At 43.6% G+C, this 15,193-nt stretch overlaps 1 protein-coding gene across 1 annotated transcript in view; it reads right to left on the bottom strand.

Annotated features, from left to right (window-relative positions):
- The window catches only part of zswim5 (zinc finger, SWIM-type containing 5), a 62,356-nt gene that overhangs the window by 18,158 nt on the left and 29,005 nt on the right, over positions 1-15,193 (bottom strand). The window lies entirely within an intron of this gene.

Genomic DNA, 15,193 nt, shown 5'->3' with positions numbered 1-15,193 from the left:
GTTGGATTCTATCTGGGTCTGGTGTGCCCGACTGCAAGGAGAAAAGAAGCATTTGTGGTAATCTGAGCCTCTACAAACATACAGAATGAACCTTCGGTACAAAACACACATCTTAATGAGACGTCTCCAGCAGGACACTGTGCCATCTGATACTCTGGCTGCCTCTCTCTCCTTATGTCTCTATGCATTTGTGTGTGTGCAGTGAAAAGAGGGTTGCTAGGGTGTGATCGTTCTCTGCACACGCATGCACGCGCACACGCACACGCACACGCGCACACACACACACACACACACACAGGATAGTAAGGGTAGTAGCCTGTAGAGGTGATCTCTTTAGGGCCTTCACAAACTAAGCATAACTTAGGTTTTGAGCCTCTGAGGGAAACCATTGCTTGTACTTTTAGCGGTATGTCAGGCATCATTGGCTCTCGCTGGCCAACAAGCAGCTGTTTGGCTGATTTGGCACATTGAATTGGGTGGATGGATTTTGAACATTGACCACTGGCTTGTTATTTCCTCTAACGCATCAGCAGTCCAACAGCTGTAGTCTTTGCAGTCAGAAAAGCCATTGTGGCCTTTTTAAAGAGTGTCAAAAATAAGGTCTAACACCAGGCAACATCAAATTTGGGTCTAGATACAAATATTATGAACGCAAGTGAAGTCAGGAACCAGCAGCAGTCTGATGTCCTTTAAAAACTGTCAGACTGACATCAAATAAAAGATGTCTAATAACTTCCTCAAGCTCAATGAAAAAAAAATCGACAGCAATAAGTTTGTGGTAAACTCATCACAATTTGACACATTTGATAACCTGGCACCCTCCATCAAGACTAGTGCCAGGCATGTGGGAGTTATCTTTAATTCTATTCTTACTTGATTGCCATATGAATAAGTAAGTAGTGCAGTCCTGGTTGTATAATGTTTGTTTATGTACATCTTGATTGATTTCACTTAAACTTTTACTAAATAAATAAAAGCATAAAGAACTAATGATAGCCTCTCATTGCAATGCCATCAACTGCAGGGATCCTGCGTAGCCCAGACACTGAAAGAAATAATGTGACGAGAGAAGAACTGAAAAGACGGAAAGGTAGAGGTGGAACAAAAATAATACTATGAGTAAAAGAATGGCAAGTGAGGAAACAGAGGATAAAGGGGACAAGATAGGAGGAGAAATGTGAGGAGAACAGAGAAAAGAGGAGGGGAGAGTGTATCTGGTCTGTCCTGTCGTCTCACTGTGACAGGTCAATTATTTATGAGGTGAGGTGTGCGTGTGTGTGTACACATTGGATTACTGTATCTCACCAAACCATAGCAACCCCACTGCTGCTTTCAAGCTACAAAAAACAGGAGAGAGAGAGAGAGAGAGAGAGAGAGAGAGAGAGAGAGAGAGAGAGAGAGAGAGAGAGAGAGAGAGAGGGTAGGAGGCAGGGCAAGCTAACAAGAAAGTAATGATATGGCTATTCTGGGCATGGGCTAGAAAAAAAAAGGTACAGGTCTAAATCTTAAACGAACAAACACCAATGCGCGTACACACACACACACACACACACACACACACACACACACACACACACAATTCTGGGGTATGGGCCAACATGGTAGAGCAGCCTAATAAGCAAGTGTTAAGCCATCTTCCTGGCAAAATCCCACAATAGGCTTTCCAAACCAAATGTCGTGAGCACGCACGCACGGGCGCGCGCGCACACACACACACACGCGCGAGGACGCAGATAGATACACACATAAACACACACACACACACGCGCGCTGAGATCCTATCAAGTGAAAACTGCTTTCACTCTGACAAAGGAAGATGAAGAGCAACAGAAGAAGAAGGGAGGAAACCACATGCGACCACATGAGGGATTGACACGCGGCGTTGTCACACCACCTGGTTGCTGACCAATGTACGTTCTGAACCAGGACCGAACTTGTCAGCTCAACACTTCCCACCAGCATAATAGCCGCCTGCTGTTCAGATCGACATCTCAACCTACGTCCCAGACTGTCGACATACAAGCACCAAATCACCGACAACTAAGACTGAGTTTGGACAAAAAATAGCAGCGCCTTGCCGCTGTTGGTGCGGCTGTGCTACAGGTATAGGAGAAAAAAATATGATCCAGGAATTCCAGTTTGAATAATACGTTGATGAACGTAAAGTAGAGATGCACCGATCCCACTTTTTCTTTCCAAATACTGATTCAGATACCTCAACTCTGGATATCTTACAGGTATGTTATGACTGGATCCTATTTTATTTTCTCACTGGTACCTGTGAAACGCATACTTGCCAAAGTAGCACCCTGCGCGTTTTGTAATGCAGTGTTATTTCTGGTTTGTAAGCAGCTAAACCATCTGAACTACCAAGCGACAGACTAACATAGCGCACACACCATCTGACCCAGTAACCGCCAAAACCAAATGTATACCACCAAGTGAGCTACTGACCGACACGCTTACAAAAACTGGCACAGATGGCCCCGTTCCACCACCAGCACATCACTTCACCAACATACCGAGTAGCCCAAAAACCTGCTCACATACCTGCGCATCAACATATCAAGCACCACACAGACAACTAACCGATTTCCAAAAGGGCATGACTGACCAACACAAACAGCCAAACAGGGCATCTGACTATGACGGGAAGGATGAGTAACACTTAGAGAGAACAGACTGCAGAAGCACAGAGAGAGAGAGAGAGAGAGAGAGAGAGAGAGAGAGAGAGAGGCTGATGCATCTGCCAGTGATATACATAAAGAGTCTTGTAATTGTAATCTCTCCATCCCACCTGTCAAACCAGCATCCAAAGCAGTTGGTAATATCAGAAATGCCACACACACAAAAAAAAAGGCTTTATAATGGATATACCCATAGAGCCAATTTGCACTAACCACAGCTTAGTCTGAACTCAGATCTTCCTGCTGAAATCACCCCATCATGGAGCAAAAGGATCAGACAAAAATCTTGGTAGAGCATTTCTTAAAAGCATCAGCGGAACATTTGAGAGCTATCTTCCCTCCAAGCTGTCTAAATAATGTATTGTCAGTCATCGCTACACTTGTCTCCAAAAATCCAGTCTAGCATCTCAGATGAGTGTAAAAATTTTGATGGCAGATGATATTAGGTATAAAGACATTCCAACAGCTTAGTGGGCTGCTTTCTCTTTCTGTCTTGGCTTCAGATCTAGCCCCCCTGCCCCCCCCTCACTCCCCCCCTCTTTCCTGTCCGTCTGTGCCTAGGGTAAAGTCTATTGTTGCTCAGACCAAAGGGATGAATGTGATGGTGACACCACTGCTCTTTTCACTTTCAATCAAGTCTAAAATGGCACAGTTCACAGTCCGTCTGTCTGGCAACCCTCCGCTCTATTGCTTTCCAGTTTCACACATAAAACCCGCGACAAAGCTGGGTTTAATTATCCATAAGTTAGCATTTTGTTGGCATTCATACCTCCTTGGTCAAGTATTTGCCCACACAACATGGCCGTTGCCAACTGATTAGGTAAAAGAAAGACTTTATGTCTGGCTTCATAACAACACCTTTTAGGTCTCTTGTGATTTGCTCGTTTGCTCAATGTTAAAGGAATGGTTTGACATTTTGGGAAATAGACTTTTTTTGCTTTCTGGATCAAAAGATGAGAAGATCGATACCACTCTCATATCTGTCTGGTAAATATACAGCAAACAATCAGTATTAAAACTGACAGGATGAATGTGTATTGACTCATCATTTGAAAGCCAAAAGGATACTTGACATTACACCAACCAATGTGTGCGTCTAGGCGAACATTGAGGAACTTCACAGTTGAGTATATTTATTTCTTCCTTTCATCAAACTTGTATCTAGTCCCAAAGCTTGGGGATTCAATACTCAAATGCTCTGGGTCAAACTGTACCTGTTATTTTGCTCCTGCAGCTCTCACATATTTCTGAGTGCTTGTGTGTGTGTGTGTGTGTGTGTGTGTGTGTGTGTGTGTGTGTGTGTGTGTGTGTGTGTGTGTGTGTGTGTGTGTATATATAAAGGCTGAGGGAGACAGTGTGTCTTCAGCAGATGGGGATGCAATGTCACATGATAAACGCTGCATCAGACAGTCCACGTATGCACGCACACACGCACACACACTCTCTTCGTGCTGTTGGACTGATTCGGCTAAACAAAACAAAAATTCTAACAAAGGTGAATTAGCGTGATGTGTGTAAACTGGGAGTGTTACCAAGTACAATGATATGGTCTAATCCTTGGGGGGGAAATCACATGGCCCTGTGTATGTCATGTCTTTAAGTCTTTTTTGATGCACACTTGCCCTAAAAAACTTTATTTTATGCTGAAGAGAGTATGTGTTTGTCATTTGTGGTTATTAACAATGACACTTTCATCGTGCATGATGCACATCATCAAGAGCTACATATAGAGCTGTGTGCATTCGAACCTCAGCTATAATCCTCCTTCTGATTGTGTTTAGTGACAGAGGAAACGCCATGCACCACAGCAGCTTCCCCAACTCTCTTGTCAAATGAGAGAATTTAGATTTTACATAAGGATTTCTTGTTAATCTGGATTATTTTCATTTCAATCTAAATACATGAGAATGCATGTGCGTAGGACTTGTTGCATCGATGTGTGGGAGAAAACCACAAAAAGTGTGAAGAGACAATAAAAAGAGGAGAAAAGACTACCACCATTGTACATCTCGCTATTGTAATTAGAGGACCCCCCCCCCTCCGATGTAAACACACACACACACACACACACACACACACACACCCCTGCTTACCTCCCTCCCTGTTGTATGCCATCTGTCACTCGATCGCAACTCCGCCCACACTATCCAGGCAGCCAATCAGGAGGCAGAGACCTCCCCACGCTCATAGGCGATTAACCCCTAATCAGCTGGGGAGATGGAGCCGGGCAATGAGCCAAAGTGTGCATGCACACGCACACACACACACACACACACACACATACATACACATACACACACACACACAAACAAACCATAGTCTTATTCAACCAAATCCTCACCACAGGCCCCACAGACAGACAGACAGACAAACACAGTTGAGGAAAAGATCTTTGATTCCATTCATCTAGTTATCCCACTGCGCCCACCCCCACACACACACACACACACACACCAAAAGCCACTCTTTCATACTGCCGCCCACATGGGATCACTGCATTCCCGGTTTGGTAAAGCAATATATGGGTAGAAAATCAAAGACAAAAAACTACATCAAGTATCTAGATGTTGGTCCACCACAAGCCTTTAGATCACGTTTTTTTTCTCCAAAACATGTTCACTCATTTGGTGTTTTGATGATGATAGTAGAACAAGTTGCTCCAAAAATCTCCCAGGTGTTCAAGTGTCTAGAGAAGAGATCTGGTTACTGTGACAACCGAAAGCATTCTAACGCTCATTAGACTCACTGACCCCTCGTGCCCCGTAAGGAATCCTGTGCATTTATTATGTTTCTCCACTCATTTATTAAAGCTTTGCATTTAATAGCTCTCAATCTCCGTCCACGTTACTTTGCCAGCTACAAAGACTCACCTTCTTGACCTGTACTACCCAAACACTACAGTGGGGATGTCGACACAACCGTGAACCTACAATGGCAGGTTAACTTGTGCGATATTGTTAGTGTAAATCATTAAGTGGGGCTGCAACAGTAAAGAGGGCTGCATTTGTTTTTAAAGGTCCCATGACATGGTGCTCTTTGGATGCTTTTATATAGGCCTTAGTGGTCCCCTAATACTGTATCTGAAGTCTCTTTCCCGAAATTCAGCCTTGGTGCAGAATTACAGACATTAGAGCCAGTCCCACAGTTAGCTTTCCTTGGGGTGTGGCCTTGACCAACTGCCACTTTGCTCGTTTGAAAGCCATAATGTCTCTCTTTCTCATGGGTGGGCCAAATTCTCTGGGCGGGACAAGCAGAGAAAGGGGAGGTAACCTTGCTCCTTATGACCTCATAAGGAGGAAATTCCAGATTGGCCCATCTGAGCTTTCATTTTCTAAAAGGCAGAGCAGGATACCCAGGGCTTGGTTTACACCTATCGCCATTTCTAGCTACTGGGTGACCATAGGCAGGCTGGGGGAACTCATATTAATGTTAAAAAACCTCATAACGTGACATTTTCATGCCATGGGACCTTTAAGTTAAATCTCATAAAATAAGTCTATTAATCAAGACAACAGTGATGTCAGATACAGTGGCGTGATGGTAATTAGTCTGTGTTGACCAGAACTGACAAAAAAAGAAGTAGAGCAAAACACAGTGATTGCTTTCCTTTTTATGTACTTTTTACCAGTGTTGCCCGGTAAAATGTAATAATAGCTTTTAACAGATGTATCGGCACATATGTCGGCCAATAAGTAACAAATGGCAGTGCAGAAATACCAAAGATATGTTTTAAGCAATTCATGTTTGACTTAAGTTTGAGGTCGCCATTAAACAGCAACAACAAACCTAAACGCACACTTCCCTTGTCAAATGCACTGGCTCAGCCACCCATAGACTGACTCTGTCTCTGAACGCTTCTCTACGTCGATGACACATTACAATTTACTGCGTCTTCAGCGGAAATACATCCAGTGGAACAAAGACCACTACCACCTTTTTTTTCTCCTCTGATCTCACTGTCCCTTTCCAAAAGTGGCCTACTGCAGGATTCATCCACATCCAGCAGCCAACACATGCCTCCCAGCCTGCAGCCCTTCCCATCTCCCATCTGTTCTGACAGCTCCAAGGTTTACAGCACCCCCCTGCTCGCTCTCATTCACGCACACAGACACCCACATGGCCCTGTATTCAATCAGCCATCTATCTCTGCACAACAGATGTGTATTTGCACACACGCACGCACGCACACACACACACTGACAACACTGAATTTTCTCCTCCCCTCTGCCTATCCATCCATATTTCCATCCATCATCCATCCATCCATCCATCCCTCCCTCCCTCCTACAGTGTTTGCTGATGCGATATACAGCTGATTGATTCATTTGTGATTTCCCAGCAGCCCTGTCCCAAACACATGCACACAAAAAAAAAATACTTGCTAACCGCCGGGACTCATTTGTCATGATTACATTGAATTGATTCCCTGATTTGCTCCATTCTGTTGCGACAGGGGAGGAGAGTCTGGGAAGACAAGTAAGGGGGGAGAGAAAGAGAAAAAGATGGGAGAGACGGGTTTAATCAAGTTCCTTTCAGCTGATGTGTCACTGCAAAAACCACGGCAAAAAGGGAGAAACTGCAGATCTGATAGAGCTGACACGGGTGGAAATCATCAAAATGCTGACGTGTTGGCCCCGAGCTCCCAACCTTATTGAGCAACTGGCAACATAACAAAAAAGGAAGAGGAGAGAAGAAATTCAGAGGGAGGGAAAGTAACACTTGACGTAAACCAGATTACTCGGAAAGGAATATCGTGTTCAGCTAAATGCTCGTTAAAGAGACGCAAAACAATCGATCAAAATCATCAGAATGAGGAAGAACATATAAGGGCTTTCTAAGTCCTGTTTTTGACATGCGCGCACATGCACACACGCACACACAGATATTGAGGAGACGTTTGAGACCACAAGTTTCCCCTTACGGGATAATAAAGTTTACTTTGACATGGATGGATGAATGGATGGATGGATGGCATCATTTGCATAACGCCTTCTGAAATTTAATCAAGAACTTCATCCGTCTAATCTGAAAGCGAGCTGTACAACCTGAAAGCCGAAGTGGTCCAATTCAAGACTCGCGTAGGCCTACATTCAGCTGTTAATGGAGAGTCACTTAAGTCGATTCATGCCATTGATAGCGTGTGCAACACTAGAATTAAGGTTATTTGGTGATGAGAAAAGCGATAAATGCAGCTTTGGGCTCGGCAGGAGAATGCACGACCAAAAACCCAAAGAGCAGAAATGCTAGCACACAAACACGAGAAATACGCTACGTGGCATACAAAGCTGAAGCTGGGTTGGGTTGAAGTAGAGTTAAAGGCCATTGGTATATATGGGTAAGAGTGTGTGTGTGTGTGTGTGTGTGTGTGTGTGTGTGTGTCTGTGTGTGTGTCATACACAGAAGCCTTTTCACCACTGTGTGAAATGTCTGTTCACCCAAGGCTAAAAAAGAAAGATAAGAAGGCCGTGTTTTTTGTTCCGGCCCGTTGTTTGCAATGTAGAGGCATTATTGTGCTGCGGCCTTGGACACATTTACAAAAGAGACGAGCAGAAGCAATTTATCAAGCTGCAAACACTCAGAGACATACTCATGTCAATCCCCTGCAGGTGATAATGCCTACTTTTAGTGCCTGCTAGAAAACTTGGACTTCCAGTTCTGACATTTCTTTATTGTTGTTAAGACTTAGCATTATCTTGTATGCTTAAGTCCTGGCGCAAGCCATGTAATGGTGATTTCAAATATGTATTTTGGAGTCAGTTTAACACTGAATACTGAGGAGGGGGGGTTCACTTTCTTTTAGCTTTTGGAATCGTTTATTGACATTAGAAATATTGGGGGAACAAATTTTCATTTTATAAATACATGCTTGATTGTAGCCAACAAACTAGGTTTCACTGTTAGGGAAGCTAATTAACAAGAAATTACAGTTGCTATGCACTATCATCGACAAATGCATGCACCTGTATCATTAACAATAATCAATCTATGCAAATAGCTGAAGTGTTTACATGCCTTTACATTAGACACCTCATGAGAATTGGTTACCTCAGCAGTTTTCATAAGCTTGATGTTCCCATAGCACAGGCATAAAACCTTACAACTAAGCTAAACACTGCAAGACTTTGTATGTTTATCATCTTAAACAGTGGTTGGCAGCTGTATTCCGTCATTTCCACTGCGACACTAAATGTTTTAATATATTTTTGTAAAACTTTAATGGAGACAAACGTCATTGCTACTGTCAGAGCTGGAAGCTTAACTTGGACTAAAAGCGGGACGAGCGCAGATGATAAAGTGAAAATGACCCTCAAGTGTCTGTGTATCACTACTTTTCCTAGCTGTTGAAGAGACAACCATAATATGACACACACACACACACACACACACACACACACACACACACACACACACACACACACACACACACACACACACACTAACAGGGCACACACCAACATTTATATACCACAGTATATAAAAGGAGATGGCAGCTGTAAAAAGGTTACCGCTCTGGAGTTACCCTCCAATTAACCAATACACAAGTTTACCAAAGACATGCACACACATTTACCCATGCAACACCGTGTTTTTTTGTTTTTTTTCCCCATTTAGGGTAACCATCCACACACACACACACACACACACACACACACACACACACACACACACACACACACACACACACACACACACACACACACACACACACACACACACACACACACACACACACACACACACACACACACACACACACACACACACACACACACACACACACACACACACGATATCTGCTTCATGTATAGATCCTTCCCTGCAGCAAACTATTCATCTGGAACGTATGTGTCTATTCTGGTTATCTTTGTGTCTCAATTTAGCAGGATGTGTGCGTATGCATCTGTGTAAGCAATGCACGCAATGTTAATGTAGTTATACACACACATATGCACATTTACACACATGGATTTCCTGCTTGTGATTATGTTTGCCAAGTCTGTTGTCTCTGTCTCTCCCTCTGCTGCTCTTTTGTCTCTTCTTTCTCTGTCTCTCTCGCACTTTGCCCTTTCCCTAAACCAGCCGTGGCCTTAGCCATGGTTTTTGTTTAATATGGCGGCATGCAAAGCAAGGGAACAACCATCTGCCACATGCATGCAGCCGCCGTCTTAAGAACAACAACGGCCTGGCATCACAATGCCTCTTTTTAGTTAGTTGTGTGTGTGTGTGTGTGTGTGTGTGTGTGTGTGTGCAGACATGTGTGTTTGTTCTTCAAGCACAGTCTGCGGGGCAAGATAAGTATGCATTTAAGAGGCTTATATTTCATTTCAGGAACTGAAGGAGACAAAATGGCTCCATTCTGAGTTGGCGGACACAACACTAGGAATGGCGAGGTAGCAAGAAAAACATAAAGGAAAGAAAAGGCTTGTTTCGACGCCGTTTGTGTACACACACACACACACACACACAGACAGAGGAAGGAGGCACAAAGCCGAGCATTTGTAGTTTGTGCACATACATAATTGAGCACAAAGCTGAACATTTGAAATACAAATCCAGCTTTATTAATCAGCGGTTTGTTTACTGTACAGCTGAAAGCAAAACATCTGATGAAAGCTGCAAAATCAATGACTGAAGACTGAACAAAAGTAACTTCAGACATTTTCACAACTGAATATTGACCTAGGCTTGTCATTCATGGAGCACCCGAAGGCAGATAAGGTGCAGGGGCACATCAAATTAGCAAAAACTACACAGTATGAATAATTAAGCAACTTTTTGACGTTTCACAGTGACTGAAAGTGGCCAAAGTACAGTATGTCAACAATATTTCATGGCGTAAGCTGGTGTGCTTCAGCCTTATTTCTGACAAACAAAGCTGCAAAAATACTTTCTGATTTGCAACTCATTTAAAAGACAATAATCTCAGTTCATTTTAGATCTCAGTTTTTCTCAGCGTACCCAGGGACATGAAGATTGCTGATATCAAACACAAGAAGCAGAGATTTCAGACATGGACTCAATGCCTGCTGGCACTCTCTGCAAATCTGAAAATAAATACTGTCTGTAGGATTCATGTGATGTTTGGGTTTCGCTTCCACAAGATATTTTCTTCTTTCTGGGAAATATTTCCGCTAATGCAAAGGTCAAGACATTTGTGGTTTCGTTGGACCGTCTGCATGTCTGAGTTTAGAAACCTTTCCACCCCCTGATTAGCCTCCACCCCTACGGAGATGATCACTGCTCGCCTTGCACAATCATGCATGAAACATGAATAATGAAAACAGCTTGCAAGCCAATGCAATACAAGCTGACGATCCACACATGCCCCTTCTCTTGCACACACACACACACACACACACACACATTTGTCCATTAGCTGAAAACCAATCTCAGATTTGCGTGCACACACTCACAGTTACAGAGGGGTGGGGGGGCTTCTGGTTGACTACATCAAGCTCTCATCAAGCCAAGCCACCATATGGGGATGGGGCCCAAAACAGAGGTGATTGGATTGTGTGTGTGTGTGTGTGTGTGTGTGTGTTTTACAGAGCCCCCCCAATGCAACACCAACACAAAGAAAGCATGCATCACCAAATCAGCTTTGTCTTGCATGCATTATGACGCTACTGCTGCCCCATTAAGAAGAGCCCCCAAAAAAAAAACACACCCTGAAGGTGTGCTCAGCTCAAAGCAGCTGAAGTAAAGCAATGAAGAGGGCCAGACACTCTGATTACTACCTCCTCTTTTTTCCTATCCACACACACACATTTCTCCTCCCTCCCTCAGAGAGTCTTTAGTCCGGTCTCCCTAATTTCTAGCTTTGCTTTCCTCCCCTTCACCATGTTAACTGGCCAAGCCAGCAAGGCAACCTGGAAATCCCAAGAATCCCCACTGCCGGCACCCCCTGTGCGCGCGCGCACACACACACACACACACACACACACACACACACACACACACACACACACACACACACACACACACACACACACACACACACACACACACACACACACACACACACACACACACACACACACACACACACACACACACACACACACAAATACACCGTGTAACATGGCCAGCTTGCTGACGTAGGTCGTACGTGGGGCATACATTGAATTTTAATCTGGGCGTGACCTGCTTTTTCTTGGCTTCCACTGCAGCTTCCCTCCCCTACTGGCTGCCCCCATAGAGTCAGCCTTTCACGGGCAAGCACACCCCTCCTCACCAAGCAACACCCACCCGACAACCCATCTAAGACCCAGGCTGTAGGCCTCGAGGCTGGGGCCTCGCCTGCCATTGTTAGCCCACAATGGGTGAGAGGCGGCTGGCATGCAGGCAGCAGCCAGGAGGCCTTGTGGAGGAAGCCAGGGGAGAGGAAGGAGAGCAACTACTGGAGGGGGAGGACAGATAAAGGGGGTGTGGTTTCCCTGCATAGGCAAACACACATGATAAACCAATTAGTTGAAATGAACATGAAAAGACGAAATAGTATAGTATTGTATCATAAACTCAACTCACCATATCAGGAAAATGCAACATAACTGAGTAGAAGGGGAAAAGATCAACACTCTCAAAAAGGCTGGGAGTGACGCAAGCTCGGTTCACAAACACCCTATAGCATAATACTGGACTGCTGTCTACTCCATTTAATCTTCCGTCTAAAGCTGGGATCAAGCTCAACAAAGTGAGCTTTATTCTCCAATGGAGGTTCATTTATTGATGTCAAATGAGAGAATCTGTCACTGCAGGCAGACTGTAACACTAGCTTGGTTTACTGTAAGGCCGTGTTCAAACTAGCATTTCAGGATTGGGCAGGGAAAAAAAGTTGAAACTGGCTCAACTCTACCTACAAGCGCATATATCTGACAGATTACTTTGTACCGTGAATGCCGTGTTCTATCTTTATCCTACAATTGTCATGATGGAACATAAAATGATTACGATCCATGACTGTCAAGAGTAGTGTTTTAGCGTCTGATAAGGCTTTAAACTCATTGACTATTCCATCAACTGGAAAAATAATACATTACGCCAGATTTGGTATTTTTGGAAACTCTGGGATCTCTACTAGAATTAAAGTTTGCATATGAGTTGAGTTTGGCTGCACGAATGAATTTGTAAAAACTTTCCAGATTTTCCAAACTACTTTGCGTGCGACGTTATTACATCTGCTCTGCCTGTGTCTCCGACTTTAGAAGCGGCTGGTTTGAACACGGAGATGCGAGTGACGGTTAACTGACCGCAGTGTGGGAACCTGCCTGACACTGTGGAGAGGACTCGCCTTCCAGTCTGTTTATGTCTAATTCAGCTAATCGCTAAATTTGGGTGATGCCATCGTAAATGGAATGTTTGTTTGAAGTGCATCACTGCCTTGAATGTGCACCGGGGATCTGCAATCTCAGGTTCACTAGAAGCCATCTTAAAAGTTGCACATCATAACGCAATGAGAGCTCAACAGCGGTGGTGGTGGCAGCATGTTAAGGGAAAGATTACTGATTTTTCTGCATAATCTCCAAAGAGAGAATCGCAATGCATCTAAGAATCGATTTTTCCGCCCCCACCCCTGGTTGATTCACAGATTGACTCTGGTGATTAGTTGAGTAGAAATATAATGTTTTCAGGACAGCCACCTTAGTTTTGAAATGGGGCGAAACGAGCATTGAAAGTTACGCAACAACCACCACATCAACCACATCAACAAAAATGTCAACTGCAAAGCTAAAACGCATTGAGCTGCAGTATGACAAAACGTCGACAAGAGTTTTAGCTCAATCAATAACAGGTTGTATGAAAAAGTGACACACAAGGTTAGGTTTTGGGCAACTCTCACAGGCAACACTGCAATTCTGATTTAAACACAGAGCATCTTATTGTCAAACCACAGCCCACGTTTGAATGGAAAATAATCAAGTGTGGGCACACACACAATCAACCAATAATGTCAACTGTCTCACACACACACACACACACACACACACACACACAATAGTAGCAATCCAATAATGTCAGCTGTCATGTACAAAACCACACATGCGCACACACAGTGACGAGTCGTGGGAGCAATCATCTGATAATGTCAACTGTCACACAAGGACACACATGATGCGTGCACATGCACACACACACAGAGGCAGAACAAAGAACAAGAGGCTGGTAAACAATGCACCACAATGCTCTCTGGCACAGACTTGAGTTTACAAAAGAAAAAGGTTTCCAATCGCTAGACATTCATTCAGTCTCACACACGGCTGGGGTGAGAGAGAGGGAGATGGACCTTTACGACATGCACTAGGGGACACACAATGCCAAGCAGACCATTCTCTTATTTACTCTATTCAGTTATTCAATTGCTCTTTTTCCCCCTTCTCCCTCTCCACTCATCTTTAATGCACTTTAAAATAAACCATTTTTTTCTGGATGTATTTTCCTTACTGTCCTTTGCTTTCTTCATTATGAGGATCTCAGTCATTTATCACCGAGTTGGTAATATAGGACAGATAGGAGGGATTGGGCTGCACTCGTTGCCCCGGCTCAGTACGGCACCGCACCGCACACACACACACACACACACATCCCATCACAATAGCCTGGATTCACACAGTGCAGGGACGGCTTGAGATTGAACAAACAGTGATGCAAGCCTCACAATCCCATCTGTGTGGACAATGAAGGGCTACTAACAACAACCCTAGGGCTACAGTTGGATATGTGTGTGTGTGTGTGTGTGTGTGTGTGTGTGTGTGTGTGTATATATATATATATATATATATATATATATATATATATATATACACACACACACACACACACACACACACACACACACACACACACACACACACATTTATTAGGGCTGTCAATTGATTAATATATTTGGAAGAGCTTTGAAACTGAACTTGCCATTTGTTGGGGTCTTGAGCTGCTTGTTAATGACTGATTGTTGATGATTTAGTTAAAAATGTGAGTAATAAAGCCAGTTACTCAGAACGGGAAGTCTCTCCCTAGATTAAGTGTGTGGCTTTAAAAATAGCCTGTTATTTGTGATTCAGGATCAGGTTTAACCTCTGAAGCCAAAGATCTAATGATTATATGACTTGTGGTCCCTAAAAGAATGTTTTTACAGAAGACAATTAAAGTTGCACAAATCAATATTTTAATGTGTCATGAAACTAAATTTTGCCCTACAAACTGGATCTACCATTGAATGTTCACCACAACAACAGGACAGTAAAGCTGTACAGTAAATTACCTGAGAGTAAACATGAATGATAACAAAACTTGAATTTAAGTACTTTAAAAAAAGTAGTCTCATTGATGTAGTTGGTGCGAGACACCTCCTCAAAGACTTTAAAAACACAAAAGACTATAATAAAAGACTATGTGCCTCTCTGCCATCCTTTTAAGTTTTCTCCCTTGGTGACTATTCCTTTGATAACGTGTAATGTGGGGTTCCTCAGGGCTCCATTCTGGGTCCTTCATTGTTTAAGGGGTCATTG

Source organism: Perca flavescens, chromosome 12 (genome assembly GCF_004354835.1).
Source record: "Perca flavescens isolate YP-PL-M2 chromosome 12, PFLA_1.0, whole genome shotgun sequence".
NCBI classification, from domain to species: Eukaryota; Metazoa; Chordata; class Actinopteri; order Perciformes; family Percidae; genus Perca; species Perca flavescens.
This window is presented reverse-complemented; position numbering and strand designations above follow the sequence as displayed.